This window comes from Triticum aestivum, chromosome 5D (genome assembly GCF_018294505.1).
Source record: "Triticum aestivum cultivar Chinese Spring chromosome 5D, IWGSC CS RefSeq v2.1, whole genome shotgun sequence".
NCBI lineage: Eukaryota > Viridiplantae > Streptophyta > Magnoliopsida > Poales > Poaceae > Triticum > Triticum aestivum.
In genome coordinates, this window is record NC_057808.1 from 216374400 (window position 1) to 216391053 (window position 16654).

Here is a 16654-nt window from a genome sequence, read left to right on the forward strand (position 1 = left end):
CCCAGATGATCAACGAACACGATTACTTCTCCATCCTTGGGCTTAGGAGGATTTTCTGGACCAGGGGCCCTCCAGTGGATAACTTCCTTTTTTGCTAAAGCGCCGGTCGTGACACATCCGTTTAGTTGCTCTTCAGTAACCCGGGAGGGGACCCAGTTGCAAGCATAGAATTGTTTGGCCATTTCAATGAAAAGCTGAAAAAAGATCAATGCCGGTTTAAAATTCATGACTCGCAAGTATAATGCGTCGCAAGGTCAGAGGCAGAAGACGTTGAGGCATATATACATGTTAAACCGGATTCTGACATTGGCAGGGTTGCAAAAATGACAAATCGGCGGTTTAAGAGAGGGCTAATGGTACCTGGCGGATTATAATTTTCTACAAGTTAAATTGCCTACATTGGTATGGAAGGTACATATCTGAAATAACTAAGTGATGGAAAAAACAGGTTTCGCAAATTGGCATTACAAATCTGGATCTACCGTGTGTCAGAAAATGAAAAAATATTCAGGGTTAAATGTTCTGGCATTGGAACAGTTGAAGGACCCAGATGGGGTTTTTTCTACTTAAATGAGATGCACTAATGGAAAGGAAGGATCATGGCTACCTCTATACAGGATAAAAGTCAAAGTTTGAATCTAAGAGCTATGGTGCAGCGATGAACACCGACGAACTTGGATGAACACTGAAACCCTAATGACAGATCTATAGCAGAAGGGAAGAAGATTTACCAAGGCTGATGGAATAGCGGAGAGGCACCGCGATTTTCTGGTGAGCTCAAGGTGATGCAGCGGCCGGAGTTGAGGAAGAAGATGAGGCTTGGCGGCGGCGGCGGCGGCTGGGCTGGAGTGCTAGGTTCACGCTAGGAAGGAGACGAAGTGGAGAGGCACGAAGGGTAAAATGAAAGGGACCCTCGGCCCTATTTATAAGGCGAAGGGATAAGTGACGGCCGCGAGAATCGAGGAGCCCGAAAAATGGATATGTGACAGAGCTCTCGCCTCGATTTTTGGAGGCTCATTAATAAAGGGGAGGTATATACGGTTTTTTAATAAGCAGGTGACGTCATGATGGTTTATTATAATCTTGGAAGATGACGTCATGATAGTTTACAAGGTTTACGCGAAGGTGCTGAAGAAAGGAATTTTCCTAAGTGTTGAAGATTGAAATGAACAGGTTCAAATCAATCTGGGGCCTAATGTTGGGGATATAACTACTGAGTATAAACCACCCAGGAGGGGCCGAGTTATACCCATAATGAGTTATCCATATTGAAGCCCATGAAGACAAGGAGTATGGTGCTTTACTGTAGAGATCTAAAAGCTTAGGGCCCAAAGGCGGGTTAGGGCCCGTAGACATAAACCGCCATATATATGATGTGTAACTAGTGTTGTAAGATAGGAAAGGGTAGAAACTGAGCCGGGCACGTTTATGAGCTGGCCGGGATTCTGTAAACCGTCGGGCGTCAACCTGTGTATATAAAGGGACGACCCGGCGGCGGTTCAAGGACAAGAAACAACAACTCGAGAGCCAGGCAAAGCGGATTCGCTCCCTGGTCATCGAAACCCTAGCAATTCCACCATCAACTGGATTAGGCTTTTACCTTCACCGCAAGGGGACGAACCAGTATAAACTCCTTGCGTCCTTTGTCCCACTTTAACCCCTTTAAGCTAACCCATCGCGATGGCTCCACGACTAAGTCCTCACACTAGGAAATCTGCCGTGACTAATCCACGACACAATCCATTACAAGAGAGTAGAGGGGGAGAAACATCATAAGATCCAACTATAATAGCAAAGCTCGCGATACATCATGATCGTGCCAAATCAAGAACACAAGAGAGAGAGATCAAACACATAGCTACTGGTACATACCCTCAGCCCCGAGGGTGAACTACTCCCTCATCATCATGGAGAGCGCCGGGATGATGAAGATGGCCACCGGTGAGGGATCCCCCCTCCGGTAGGGTGCCGGAATAGGGCCCCGATTGGTTTTTGGTGGCTACAGAGGCTTGCGGCGGCGGAACTCCCGATCTAGGTTATGTTCTGGGGGTTTCTGTATATATATAAGAGGTTTTGGCGCCGGGAACAAGTCAGGGGATCTCCGAGGCGGCCACGAGGTAGGGGGGCGCGCCCCCCACCCTCGTGGATGCCTCAGGACTCTTCTGGTCCATCTCCGATGCTCTGTGGGCTTCTTCGGGTCCAAAAATAATCTCCGTCAATTTTCAGGTCAATTGGACTCCGTTTGGTTTTCCTTTTCTGCGATACTCAAAAACAAGGAAAAAACAGAAACTGGCACTGGGCTCTAGGTTAATAGGTTAGTCCCAAAAATCATATAAAATAGCATATAAATGCATATAAAACATCCAAGATTGATAATATAATAGCATGGAACAATCAAAAATTATAGATACGTTGGAGATGTATCAGCATCCCAAAGCTTAATTCCAGCTCGTCCTCGAGTAGGTAAATGATAAAAACAGAATTTTTGATGTGGAATGCTACCTAACATAATTTATCAATGTAATCTTCTTTATTGTGGCAAGAATATTCAGATCCATAAGATTCAAGATAAAAGTTTAATATTGACATAAAAATGATAATACTTCAAGCATACTAACTAAGCAATTATGTCTTCTCAAAATAACATGGCCCAAGAAAGTTCATCCCTACAAAATCATATAGTTTGGTCATGCTCCATTTTCGTCACACAAGAATGCTCTCATCATGCACAACCCCGATGACAAGCCAAGCAATTGTTTCATACTTTAGTAATCTCAAACTTTTTCAACCTTCACGCAATACATGAGCGTGAGCCATGGATATAGCACTGTGGGTGGAATAGAATATAATGATGGGGGTTATGTGGAGAAGACAAAAAAAGTCTCACATTGACGCGGCTAATCAACGGGCTAGGGAGATGCCCATCAATTGATGTCAATGCAAGGAGTAGGGATTGCCATGCAACGGATGCACTAGAGCTATAAATGTATGAAAGCTCAACAAAAAGAAACTAAGTGGGTGTGCATCCAACTTGCTTGCTCACGAAGACCTAGGACATTTGAGGAAGCCCATTGTTGGAATATACAAGACAAGTTCTATAATGAAAAATTCCCACTAGTATATGAAAGTGACAAAACAAGAGACTCTCTATCATGAAGATCATGGTGCTACTTTGAAGCACAAGTGTGGAAAAAAGGATAGTAGCATTGTCCCTTCTCTCTTTTTCTCTCATTTTTTTGCTATTTTTGGGCCTTCTTTTTTTTATTTGGCCTTTCTCTTTTTTTTTCTTTTTTTTCTTCGTCCGGAGTCTCATCTCGACTTGTGGGGGAATCATAGTCTCCATCATCCTTTCCTCACATGGGACAATGCTCTAAAAATGAAGATCATCACACTATTATTTACTTACAACTCAAGAATTACAACTCGATACTTAGAACAAAATATGACTCTATGTGAATGCCTCCGGCGGTGTACCGGGATGTGCAATGAATCAAGAGTGACATGTATGAAAGAATTATGCATGGTGGCTTTGCCACAAATACGATGTCAACTACATGATCATGCAAGGCAATATGACAATGATGAAGCATGTCATAATAAATGAAACGGTGGAAAGTTGCATGGCAATATATCTCGGAATGGCTATGGAAATGCCATAATAGGTAGGTATGGTGGCTGTTTTGAGGAAGATATAAGGAGGCTTATGTGTGATAGAGCGTATCATATCACGGGATTTGGATGCACCGGCGAAGTTTGCACCAACTCTCAAGGTGAGAAAGGGCAATGCACGGTACCGAAGAGGCTAGCAATGATGGAAGGGTGAGAGTGCGTATGATCCATGGACTCAACATTAGTCATAAAGAACTCACATACTTATTGCAAAAATCTACAAGTCATCAAAAACCAAGCACTACGCGCATGCTCCTAGGGGGATAGATTGGTAGGAAAAGACCATCGCTCGTCCCCGACCGCCACTCATAAGGATGACAATCAAAGAACACCTCATGTTTCAACTTTGTTACACAACGGTTACCATACGTGCATGCTACGGGACTTGCAAACTTCAACCCAAGTATTTCTCAAATTCACAACTACTCAACTAGCACAACTCTAATATCACCATCTTCATATCTCAAAACAGTCATCAAGTATCAAACTTCTCATTCGGAATAGTGGGAGTACATTAAGAGACTCGAATACTATAAATTGTTTCCACATTAAAAGAGTAATGTTTAGAAAAAGGGTAATCATAATCATGACAAGTTTTATAAGTATAATCATCACTACTTTTATAGCATAAGTGTCATCACAATAATCATCATAAATAGGAGGTATGCTATCACCATAATAAATTTGCTCATCAAAACTTGGGAGGCTAAAAATATCATCTTCATTAAACATAGCATCCCCAAGCTTGGGACAAATATTAATTGCAGCAAATATATTCTCAAACATGTCATTCTCATCATTAATAGTATGGATAGCACCAATAGTATAGCAATTGTCATCATCACAATGAGTAATAGGAGCAACATCATTTGGGAGGGATACCTTTCTACCTTTGCTTCTCCGTCTTTTATTTTTCTTCTTCACATCATGTGTGGGTTTAACCCTCTTTTTTGAGCTCCTTATTAATGAGATTGGTTGAATAAAAAGCTCCTCCTCGTTACCTGATTCATCATAAGAAATAATAGGAGGATATTGGGAAGTCTCTTCCCTTTCATTAGTATTCTCTTCATCTTCTATTTGTTTTCTTTTCTTTATGTAATTGGCTATATAAGGATTTTCAATGCAATTCACCGCACAATACATAAAAATTTCTTCTAGATCAAAATCAAGAACTTTATCAAGGACAAATTTTGGCATATCCTTAGTTATACGTTTCATTTCTTCATAACCCAAAAGCAAACTAAGTTCATTATGATGTGCAAGGGAAATCAAGTCATCACAATTTTTCGACACGATACAATCATGAAACAATTTGCATTGGATATTTAAATGACCACGTTCATTGCAAAGTTCACAAGGATGATTAAGAAAATTTAAATTTTCAGCACAAACATCTAGCCTTTGTTGCAACCATTTGGTTTCTAAATACTTATGCCTCTTGCAAAATCTATCTTCCCTATTTGGTGTGTACTTGCAATCTCTATGAACTCCACAAAAATTGACATGCTTATAAGAGACATTTTCATCATGACTAGTGCAATCATCATTAGTACTATGGATATTCAAAGAGATCGTACTAACAACATTGCAATCATGCTCATCATTCAAAGATTTAGTGGCAAACATTATAATGCATTCTTCCTCTAGCAATTGAGCACAATTCTCCTTCCCATCATCTTCATGAAAGATATTAAAAAGATGAAGTATATGAGGCACCCTCAATTCCATTTTTTGTAGTTTTCTTTTATAGACTAAACTAGTGATAAAACAAGAAACTAAAAGATTCGATTGCAGGATCTAAAGATATACCTTCAAGCACTCACCTCCCCGGCAACGGCGCCAGAAAAGAGCTTGATGTCTACTACTGAACCTTCTTCTTGTAGACGTTGTTGGGCCTTCAAGTGCAGAGGTTTGTAGGACAGTAGAAAATTTCCCTCAACTGGATGACCTAAGGTTTATCAATCAGTGGGAGGCGTAGGATGAATATGCTCTCTCTCAAGCAACCCTGCAACCAAATAACAAAGAGTCTCTTGTGTCCCCAACACACCCAATACAATGGTAAATTGTATAGGTGCACTAGTTCGGCGAAGAGATAGTGATACAAGTGCAATATGGATGGTAGATATAGGTTTTTGTAATCTGAAAATATAAAAACAGCAAGGTAACAAGTAATAAAAGTGAGCGTAAATGGTATTGCAATGCTAGAAACAAGGCCTAGGGTTCATACTTTCATTAGTGCAAGTTCTCTCAACAATAATAACATAATTGGATCATATAACTATCCCTCAACATGCAACAAAGAGTCACTCCAAAGTCACTAATAGCGGAGAACAAATGAAGAGATTATTGTAGGGTACGAAACCACCTCAAAGTTATCCTTTCTGATCGATCTATTCAAGAGTCCGTAGTAAAATAACACGAAGCTATTCTTTCCGTGCGATCTATCAAAGAGTTCGTACTAGAATAACACCTTAAGACACAAATCAACCAAAACCCTAATGTCACCTAGATACTCCAATGTCACCACAAGTATCCGTGGGTATAATTATACGATATGCATCACAAATCTCATATTCATCTATTCAACCAACACAAAGAACTTCAAAGAGTGCCCCAAAGTTTCTACCGGAGAGTCAAGACGAAAACGTGTGCCAACCCCTATGCATAAGTTCACAATGCTACAGAACCCGCAAGTTGATCACAAAACATACATCAAGTAGATCACGTGAATATCCCATTGTCACCACAGATAAGCACATGCAAGACATACATCAAGTGTTCTCATACCCTTAAAGACTCAATCCGATAAGATAACTTCGAAGGGAAAACTCAATCCATTGCAAGAGAGTAGAGGGGGAGAGACATCATAAGATCCAACTATAATAGCAAAGCTCGCGATACATCAAGATCGTGCCAAATCAAGAACACGAGAGAGATAGATCAAACACATAGCTACTGGTACATACCCTCAGCCCCAAGGGTGAACTACTCCCTCCTCGTCATGGAGAGCGCCGGGATGATGAAGATGGCCACCGGTGAGGGATCCCCCCTCCGGCAGGGTGCTGGAATAGGGTCCCGATTGGTTTTTGGTGGCTACAGAGGCTTGCGGCGGCGGAACTCCCGATCTAGGTTATGTTCTGGGGTTTTTTGTATATATAAGAGGTTCTGGAGTCGGGAACAAGTCCGGGGGGTCTCCGAGGCGGCCACGAGGTAGGGGGCGCGCCCGGGGGGTAGGGCGCGCCCCCACCCTCGTGGATGCCTCGGGACTCTTCTGGTCCATCTCCGATGCTCCGTGGGCTTCTTCTGGTCCAAAAATAATCTCCGTCAATTTTCAGGTCAATTGGACTCTGTTTGGTTTTCCTTTTCTGCGATACTCAAAAACAAGGAAAAAACAGAAACTGGCACTGGGCTCTAGGTTAATAGGTTAGTCCCAAAAATCATATAAAATAGCATATAAATGCATATAAAACATCCAAGATAATATAATAGCATGGAACAATAAAAAATTATAGATATGTTGGAGACGTATCACCGTGCGTTCGGTACTTGATCGGTTGGATCACGAAGACGTTCGACTACATCAACCGCGTTACTAAACGCTTCCGCTTTCGGTCTACGAGGGTACGTGGACACACTCTCCCCGCTCATTGCTTTGCTTCTCCTAGATAGATCTTGCGTGATCGTAGGAATTTTTTAAAATACTACGTTACCCAACAGTAGGCACGCCAGGGACCACCTCGTCTGGCAGTAGTTGCCCTCGCACTGCGTGCTTTCTTCATCTGTTGGTGGGACTCTTGCGCGGTCTTCCTGACCACTCTTTGTGGCTACCTGGATTTTTGGCATTGCCGAGTAAGCTTTTCGGATGCTAGGGCTGTCTGTTTATTGGAGCGGGTCCTATTGGTGCACTCGACTGTTATACGTTGCCGGGACCAGCTAATTGGTGGAGTCCATTTGTTTTTACCAGGCTCTTTAGATTTGGTGGAGGAACGCCTTCTGAAAGGATCGATACGGTCGACTAGAGGGAGGGTGAATAGGAGACTACAAATTGTACTCTTTCTTGTCAATTTTAAGGCTCAGCGGATAAAAAGGGTTCACTAGATATGCAACTAGGTGAACACAACCTATATGACAAGCAAGCTCCAAGCTAAATATACTAGGCAACAAACTAATTAGCAAGCCAACAAGCATACAAGGCTAAGTAAAGTGCGGGAAAGGATTAACCACAAGTGAGACGAGGACGCGGATTTTATCCCGAAGTTCACTCTTCCTTGGGGAAGAGCTACTCTCCGTTTGGAGCGGTGCCGGAGCCAAAGCTTGCGGAACGCCACCGAAGGCTCACCGTAATCTCCTTCGAGTCACCCCCAACGGATGAGCCTCGAATCACTCGGGGTTGGTCTTGAAGGCGACCACCACACCTTTACAAACTTCTCCGGAGCACACCACAAGCAAGGAAGCTTCCGGAGGAACCTCTAACCGCCTAGGAGCCCAAGCTCCAAGAGTAACAAGTCATGGTGGATGAATGTTGCGGGGAACGCGATTTGGTTTGGTCAAAGTGTAGATCGGGTCTTGCTCTCCCAATCCCCAAAGTTTCAACAAGATTGGGTGGAGGGATTGAGAGTAGTGAGCAAAATGGGGTGTAGCAATGGAGGAGCTCAACAAGACATTAGGGTTGAGGATGGAGGAGGAAGAAGGGGGCTTATATAGTGTTCTTGGCCGGGAGGGGATTTCTGCCCGTTGGACCCCGTGCGCACGGGCCAAGTCAGCCCCGTGCGCACGGGGTGTCCAGTGAGTTTCGAGGTACCCCGTGCGCACGGGGGTCAGAGACCCCGTGCGCACGGGGTGTCCCGAAATATTCTGACTACCCCGTGCGCACGGGGGTCAGAGACCCCGTGCACACGGGGTGTCCAGAAGATTTCTGATGAAACATCACAGGACACCACGGCAAAGCACACAATAAGTGGAATATCTGAGGAGGTGTAGGAGGGCTGGTGTATCTGTCTTGGAGGCATTCCCACACGACACTAAATCCACGAAGACCCCTCTTGATAGTGCGGTTTTACCTACGACTCAAATCGAACCAAAACGAAAAACCTTCGAGTCGCCGGTAACCACGCCTTTGATCTTTTTGGACTGGGGGGTCGCACACCTCCATCAATGGACACCTTGGAACCAAAGTCCTGAGATAAACTTTAGCAACCAACATTAGTTCCACTAACCACATTGTCATCACACCAAAATATAATCTAAGTGATACTTGCACTTTCAATCTCCCCCTTTTTGGTGCATTGATGACAATATGGTTAGGACATGGCATACAGGATACAACTTAAGTAAACAGCCATGCGACAATAGTTGATCAAAGGAGCTCCCCCTATATATGTGCAAGGAAAAAAATGCTTGATTATGCATCAAGCACACACATATGAGGCTCCCCCTAGATCCACATTGTCAAGGCATGCGATCAACATAATAATACCCAACACGGTGCCTAGATCACATGCAAGTGTGGTGAGCAGAAAACGTGAGACTAACCTATAGAAGCTTGATCATACTCCACAAGATATATCAACATAAGCATAGATAAATTCCATAAAGTAGATAGTCTCTCACATAGACTAGGTAGCTCACGACCACACCGCGAAAGCAAGTAAATAAGAGTATCTCAAGCCAAATAAACACAACCAAAACAAACGAGGCCTTGAGATCTCACCCAACTGAAACCAACTGCAAACGCCCCTAATAGAACACTTCTCCCCCTTTGTCATCAAGACAACAAAAAGGGAAAAGGCGATGCTAACAAGACTCTAGACAAGAGGAGGTGCGCTCGAAGCATCATCATCATCATCATCAAAGTGCCATCCCTCCAAGGGAAAAGAACGAGCTGTGGCCACACTGTCGTTGTCCTCGGACCCTGGACCAACCTCCTCACCAGCTGCAGCACGCTCAGCCTTCTTCTGACGCCTCACCAGCTTGCCCTTGTTGATCTCCTTGACCTGACGGCGCTGAATGGACTGACACATTTTGAACATGTTGCTCACGGTCTTCAGAAGAGACTTCTTCTCCTCTCTGGTGAAACTGGCATCAGTAGCAACCTGCTTCCCTTTGCTACGCGGAATCCGCACATAGGATGAACATCCCTCAGTGTAGGTAGCACGATCCTCAGGCCTGGGGTTGCGCCCCTTCTTGGGAGGCACATATGGTGGAGGAGCAGCCGGAAGCCAGTTGGCATCACGCTTCGGAAAGGAGGTGCGGTACTTGGCAATGTACCTGGCGGGACAGACAGACTCAATCAAAGCTTGGATGAACGGAGCATAGATGCATGACTTGTTCTCCTGAACACACTGCCTGATCTCAAAGAACATGAAGTCCAGAACATCCACTTTCTTCTTGTCATGAAGGTAGACAAAGATGTCCAACATGGAGCTCCTCAGATTGTGAGAGTCCCCGGTCTTAGGATTAAGCGTGTACCTAAGAATGTGACGCATAGTATCATAGGTTGGCTTCAAATGTTTGATAGAACCGGTGGTGAAGGCCTTGTCTGGCTTGTAAGCAAAAGCAATCTCATCCTTGTCTCTACCTGTCTCCCGAGCACGGCCATACTCAGGATGCTCCTCAGCAAAGAACCGATACGGAATGATGTCAGAGAACTTGGCCATGGAGGCCTCACACTCATATGTGCCAGACATCCAAGTCATAGTGCGAGCCTCATCACTGTGGAAGTATACGGTGGCAAAGAACTGCATCACAAGATCTTCACTGTACGGATGGTGGAAGGCGACGAACGGGATCAAGCCAAGCCTCCCAAGAGCATTATACACACCGGGATAGATATGATCATTGTCCCGAAGAGCCTCCACATTGATTTGCTTGTGGGGGGCAAACTTGTTTTTCTTGGTCATGATCAGCTCAGAGAACACACGGTGTTGAAAATCACTCTTGAATCTTGGGTCAACCCCTGCATCAGTGTTTGGCACATAGGGGAAATCCTGCCTGCGAGCCCAAAGCTCTGGCTTGGTCCACTTAGAGAGAGGTAGATTCTTGACATTCCGACCTCCTGGGAGCACATGTTCCTCTCCTTCCTCCTCATCAACATCATCAGCAGAATCATCCTCATCTTCTATCTCTGCATCTGCGGGGTTCTCATAGTGAGCATCTTCCTGCGAATCATACTCCTCTTCTGAATCCTCGGAGGCTTCAATCACTGGCTGCTTGGAGGCGGCACGGCGAACACGGCCCAGCTCAGAGCCCTGACCAATTCTTTCGGACGGCTGACGAAGAGCCAAAGTGAATTCCCTGGAACCTGCCTTGGTGCGCTTGCGACGGAGCTCGGACCTCTTGTCAGCAGAGTTCTGAAACACAACAGCAACAAAACACAACAAACACGAGAGACACAAATAAGTACAAGTGCTCGAGAAGCTGGCGAGGAATGGAAGACAGAGAAGAAACAGGACTGGCACCACTGTGTACCCCGTGCACACGGGGGTCTGACCACCGTGGACACGGGGGTCCCGTGCGCACGGTACAAGGCCCGTGGACACGGGGTTCGCCCAGCGGCAACCACTTCCAGATCGAGATCCGGGAGTGAGTGCGGCAGGGAGAACCGCCACAGTAATGCCCATCCGATTCTAGTCTATCACAAGGGAACGACTGGCCTAGACTAGTAGAGGAGGAAACCCTAGACTAATAAGGATCCAAGGAGGAAAAAGAAGGACAAGGGGAGGGGGATACCAGAGGAGGACCCCATCCCGGGAGATCTCCACGGAGCAGCGAAGTCCCACGGCGCACGGAGGAGCACCGGCGACAAGGAGGCGACGGCGGCGGCCTGGAGGCGATCTGGGGCGTGGAGGGGGCGACTGGGTGGGAAAGAACCCAAACCCCCCCCACGTCCGACCTCTTCAGGGCCAGAAACCACAGACCCCGTGCGCACGGTACAAGGGCCGTGGGCACGGGGTATCCTGAGGATTTTGACAGGAAGAAGCTTGTTGGGTTATGGCTGAATGCAAATTCTTACCAAGACCCCAAAGAGCATTTCCGCCTCACTTCTGAACACGTCGCAGAAGAAATCCAACACTACTAGAAAGGAGTATGTGTAGCACTTGCACTGGAAGAGAATCGAGAAACACACACACACCGAAACACGAACACAAGGACAAGAAGAACCACACAAAAAAAGAAAAAAAGATCCAACCTCCAACGGAGGGCGGTGGCCGAAGCCACCATGTTTGAGTTTGTTTGGTATGGCACCGCGAAGATATGAACCTTGGGCCCAAGACCAATACTCATCTTTGAAGCACAAATGCCATCTTCAAATGGCTAATGTGAAAGATTTTGTTCAATTTATGCACTAGTAGGATAAGATAGCTCATTAGTTGAGCTAGCTCCCCCTACTTAGGTGCCTACATCTAAAACAAGATACTAGTAGAGTATGTGTGTGTATGCAAGAACCTCAATCCAAGTTACTTATATCCACGATATTCAGCTCATGCCTTAACTCGCGGAATCTTGCTTCATCAAGTGGCTTGGTGAAAATGTCGGCAAGTTGCTTCTCGGTGTTGACATGGAATAAATCAATGTCTCCCTTGGCCACATGATCTCGAATGAAGTGATGACGAATCTCAATATGTTTGGTTCGGCTATGTTGCACTGGATTGTCGGCGATCTTGATTGCACTTTCATTGTCACAAAATAGAGGCACTTTGTCACATTTGACACCATAATCCATCAAAGTTTGCCTCATCCATAATAATTGTGCACAACAACTTCCTGCGGCAATGTACTCGGCCTCGGCGGTTGAAAGGGACACACAATTCTGCTTCTTTGAAGACCAACTTACCAATGACCTCCCTAGGAATTGACATGACCCGGAAGTGGACTTGCGGTCTACCTTGTCTCCGGCCCAATCCGAATCCGAATATCCCAATAACTTGAAAGTTGCTCCTTTGGGATACCAAAGGCCCAAGTTTGGGGTATGAACCAAATATCGAAGGATTCTTTTCACTGCCGAAAAATGGCTCTCCTTGGGAGCGGATTGAAATCTTGCACACATACACACACTCAACATAATATCCGGCCTAGATGCACAAAGGTAAAGCAAAGAACCGATCATAGAGCGATATACCTTTTGATCCACATCTTTACCATTGGGATCAAGATTAAGTTGGCCATTTGTGGGCATGGGCGTCTTCATGGGCTTGACATCTTGCATTTTGAACCTCTTGAGCATGTCTTGAATATAAAGTGCTTGGTTGATGAAGGTTCCTCCTCTCAATTGCTTCACTTGAAATCCGAGGAAAAACTTCAACTCTCCCATCATGCTCATAGCAAATTCCTTGGTCATAAGATTCTCAAACTCAACGTTAATAGCATGGTTAGTGGAACCAAAAATAATATCATCAACATATATTTGGCACACAAACAATTCTCCTTTTACCCTCTTCGTGAAGAGAGTGGAATCTATTAACCCGATCTGGAACCCCTTCTCGCTTAAGAACGCCGTAAGGTGATCATACCAAGCATGAGGTGCTTGTTTAAGTCCATAGAGCGCCTTATGGAGTTCATAAACGTGAGAGGGGTGATCGGGATCTTCGAAACCGGGAGGTTGTTTGACATACACCAACTCCTTAAGAGGACCATTAAGAAATGCACTCTTCACATCCATTTGATACAATTTAAAATCATGATGTGAAGCATATGCAAGCAAGATACGAATGGACTCAAGACGGGCAACGGGGGCAAAGGTTTCACCGAAGTCCAAACCTTCAACTTGGGTGAACCCTTGTGCCACTAACCTTGCCTTGTTTCTAGTGACTTGTCCATGCTCATCTTGTTTGTTCTTAAAGATCCACTTTGTTCCAATGACATTATGATGTTCTTTGGGTCTCTTCACAAGAGTCCATACTTTGTTGCGGGTGAAGTTGTTGAGTTCTTCATGCATGGCATTTACCCAATCCGGGTCGTCAAGTGCATCTTCAACCTTAAGGGGCTCAACACAAGAGACAAACGAGTGATGTTCACAAAGTTTGCCAAACGTCTATGAGTAGTTACCCCTTTGTTGATGCTTCCATAAATGTTGTCGGTGAGATGTTGAAGATGCTTTAACTTGGCGGCCGCTTTTTGCACTTTGAGGGTAAGCTCTTCTTCACTTGGTTTTGAACTTGTGGAAGAAGCTTGGCCTTGGGAATGCTTTAGCCTTGGAGACACCCTTCTCTTCACAACCTCTAGTTCTTGATCACTTGGATGTGATGATGTGGAAGACACTTGAGGTTGGGATTGATCTTGATCTTGATCAAGAGCTTGACCTTGGGCCTCACGGATTGGTTCTTCGCCATTTGGTTGAGCTTGCCCTTGATCTTGCTCGGGAACATGAGGGACTTGATCTTGTTCTTGGATAGGTTCATGATTTCCCATAGCATCTTGACCTTGTGGTGGCGGTGATGACTTCCCTTGTGGAGAATCCACAAGAGGGGCTCTTACTCCTTCTTCTACTTGGACTTGGGGTGTTTCTTGTGGACGAATGTGGCCTATCCCCATAGTCCTTATAGCTTGTGAAGGAGCCTCATCACCTACAACACTAGGAACAATTTGCTCCGCACGGGAACCGTTATCTTCATCAAACTCCACATTTACCGTTTCCTCAATACATCCGGTGGATTTGTTGAGAACACGGTAAGCATGAGAGTTTGATGCATATCCAACAAATATGCCCTCATAAGTTTTAGGCGCAAACTTAGCTAAACGGGATTTCTTATTTAGAATGAAACACTTACAACCGAATACTCGAAAGTATTTGACGTTAGGCTTTCTCCCGATTAGGAGTTCGTAGGGAGTCTTGTTCTTGAGCTTACGAAGATAAAGCCGGTTTGTAGCATGGCACGCGGTGTTGATGGCTTCGGCCCAAAGCTTGTATGGAGACTTGTACTCGTCAAGCATGGTCCTTGCCATCTCAATGAGAGTCCGGTTCTTCCTTTCCGCAACACCATTTTGTTCGGGAGTGTATGGCGCGGCATATTGATGCTTGATCCCCTCATCGCTCAAGAACTCGTTCATAGTGTAATTTTTGAACTCGGTGCCGTTGTCACTTCGAATTGCCTTGATCTCACAATTATGTTGACGTTGAGCTTCTTTGGCAAAGTTGATGAAGGTGTCTTGAGTTTCATCTTTAGTCTTGAGAAAGAACACCCATGTATATCTTGTATAGTCATCGACAATGACAAGGCAATACCTCCTCCCTCCCAAACTATCATAAGATGGAGGCCCAAAGAGATCCAAGTGAATGAGCTCGAGAGGCCTCAAAGTGGTAATGATAGTCGTCACCTTATGAGCTTTTTCATGAAGTTTTCCGGAAATGCAAGCACTACAAGGACGATCTTTGGCAAAAGACACATTGGTTAGTCCAAGGATGTGCTCCCCCTTTAAGAGAGCTTGTAAATTTCTCATGCCAACGTGTGCTAGCCGACGGTGCCAAAGCCACCCCACGTCGGCCTTGGCCATTAGACATGTTGCAAGATAAGTTTTCTCATTTGAGAAATCAACCACGTAAAGGTTGTCTTCAACATGCCCAACAAAGACCACTTTGAGATTGCTTCTCTTAAAGACGGTCACATGAAATTCACCGAAATGAGAATCATAACCGGCGCATGCCAATTGAATCGTAGAAAGTAAATTGTAGTGAAGGTATTGAACAAGCATGACATTCTTAAGTGATGCATCACTAGAGATTACCACCTTGCCCAAACCCAATACCTTGCCCTTGCTATTGTCACCAAAAGAGATGTTTGAAGTGGCCTTGAGCGAATCAATGAACTCCACAAGCATCTCCCTCTCTCCGGTCATATGATTGGTGCAACCACTATCGATCACCCATTGTGTTCCACCAGAGGTATAGTACTACAAGAATCAAGCTTTGATTTTAGGTCCCCATTTTGCAATGGGTCCTAGAGAGTTAGCAACAAGGGTCTTAGGAACCCAAATAGTCCAAGCATAATCATCATAGTTAGTGCCAACAAATTTAGCAAAGGTATAACCATCATCTCCTCTCATGAGGACATAAGATGGGTTGTTCTTGCCGGCAAACTCTTTGGGAATGGCCTTGTCCCTAGTGACCTTGCCATCCCCAACATTCCCTTTTTCCTTCTCCTTCTCCTTGTGTCCTTCATGAACAAATGCTATCTTTTGTTGGGGAGGAGGAGTAGGACCGATCTTCTTCTTGTGGCTCTTCTTCTTGGTCTTCTTCTTCTTAGAAGAGGGGTCAAACCCAATTCCCTCCTTGGCAACACACTCCTTTTGGTTGCTCAAGAGGTCATTGAGGTTTTTCTCCCCTTGAATGCACGACACAAGCCCTTTCTCAATTTGGGCTTTTAACTTCTTATTCTCCTCTTGGAGAGAGGTGCAATCATGAGCAAAGTTAGCCGTACAAGATTCATCATTTAAATCAATATGAGGGACGGAAGTAAGAGCCTTAATGGTTGTAGATTTAAGTTGAGCATAAGACTCGGTGAGGGCAATGAGGTCACCTTTGACAACCTTGGAACTAGTCACAAGGAGCTCATGTTCCTCAACAAGTCTCGTGTGATCAACTAGAAGCTTTTCAACCCTTACTTTAAGGGCATCTTTGTTCTCAAGAGCAAGTTGCAACGCATCATCGGTTTTAACGAAGTCAATTTTATGAGAAGACAAGGCTTCCTCAAGTGATGCTCTCATGACACTCTCTTCATGTAGCTCGTGCTCAAGGAGTTCGACTCTCTCTTTTTCCTCTATGAGGAGGTTTTCAAAGTTCTCAATAAAATCATCGCGTTCGGCGAGTGATTTAAGGAGATCGCTAAAACGAGCACGAGCTTCACCATGAAGAGTTTTCATGAAAGCCATCAAGGATTCCTCATCATTATCCACACCATCATCACACTCATCCTCCACTATCTCACATGAAACATTGGGAGTGTGGATGAAGGGTTTTAGAGATTTGGACTTTGTTTTTACCTCTTTGGCC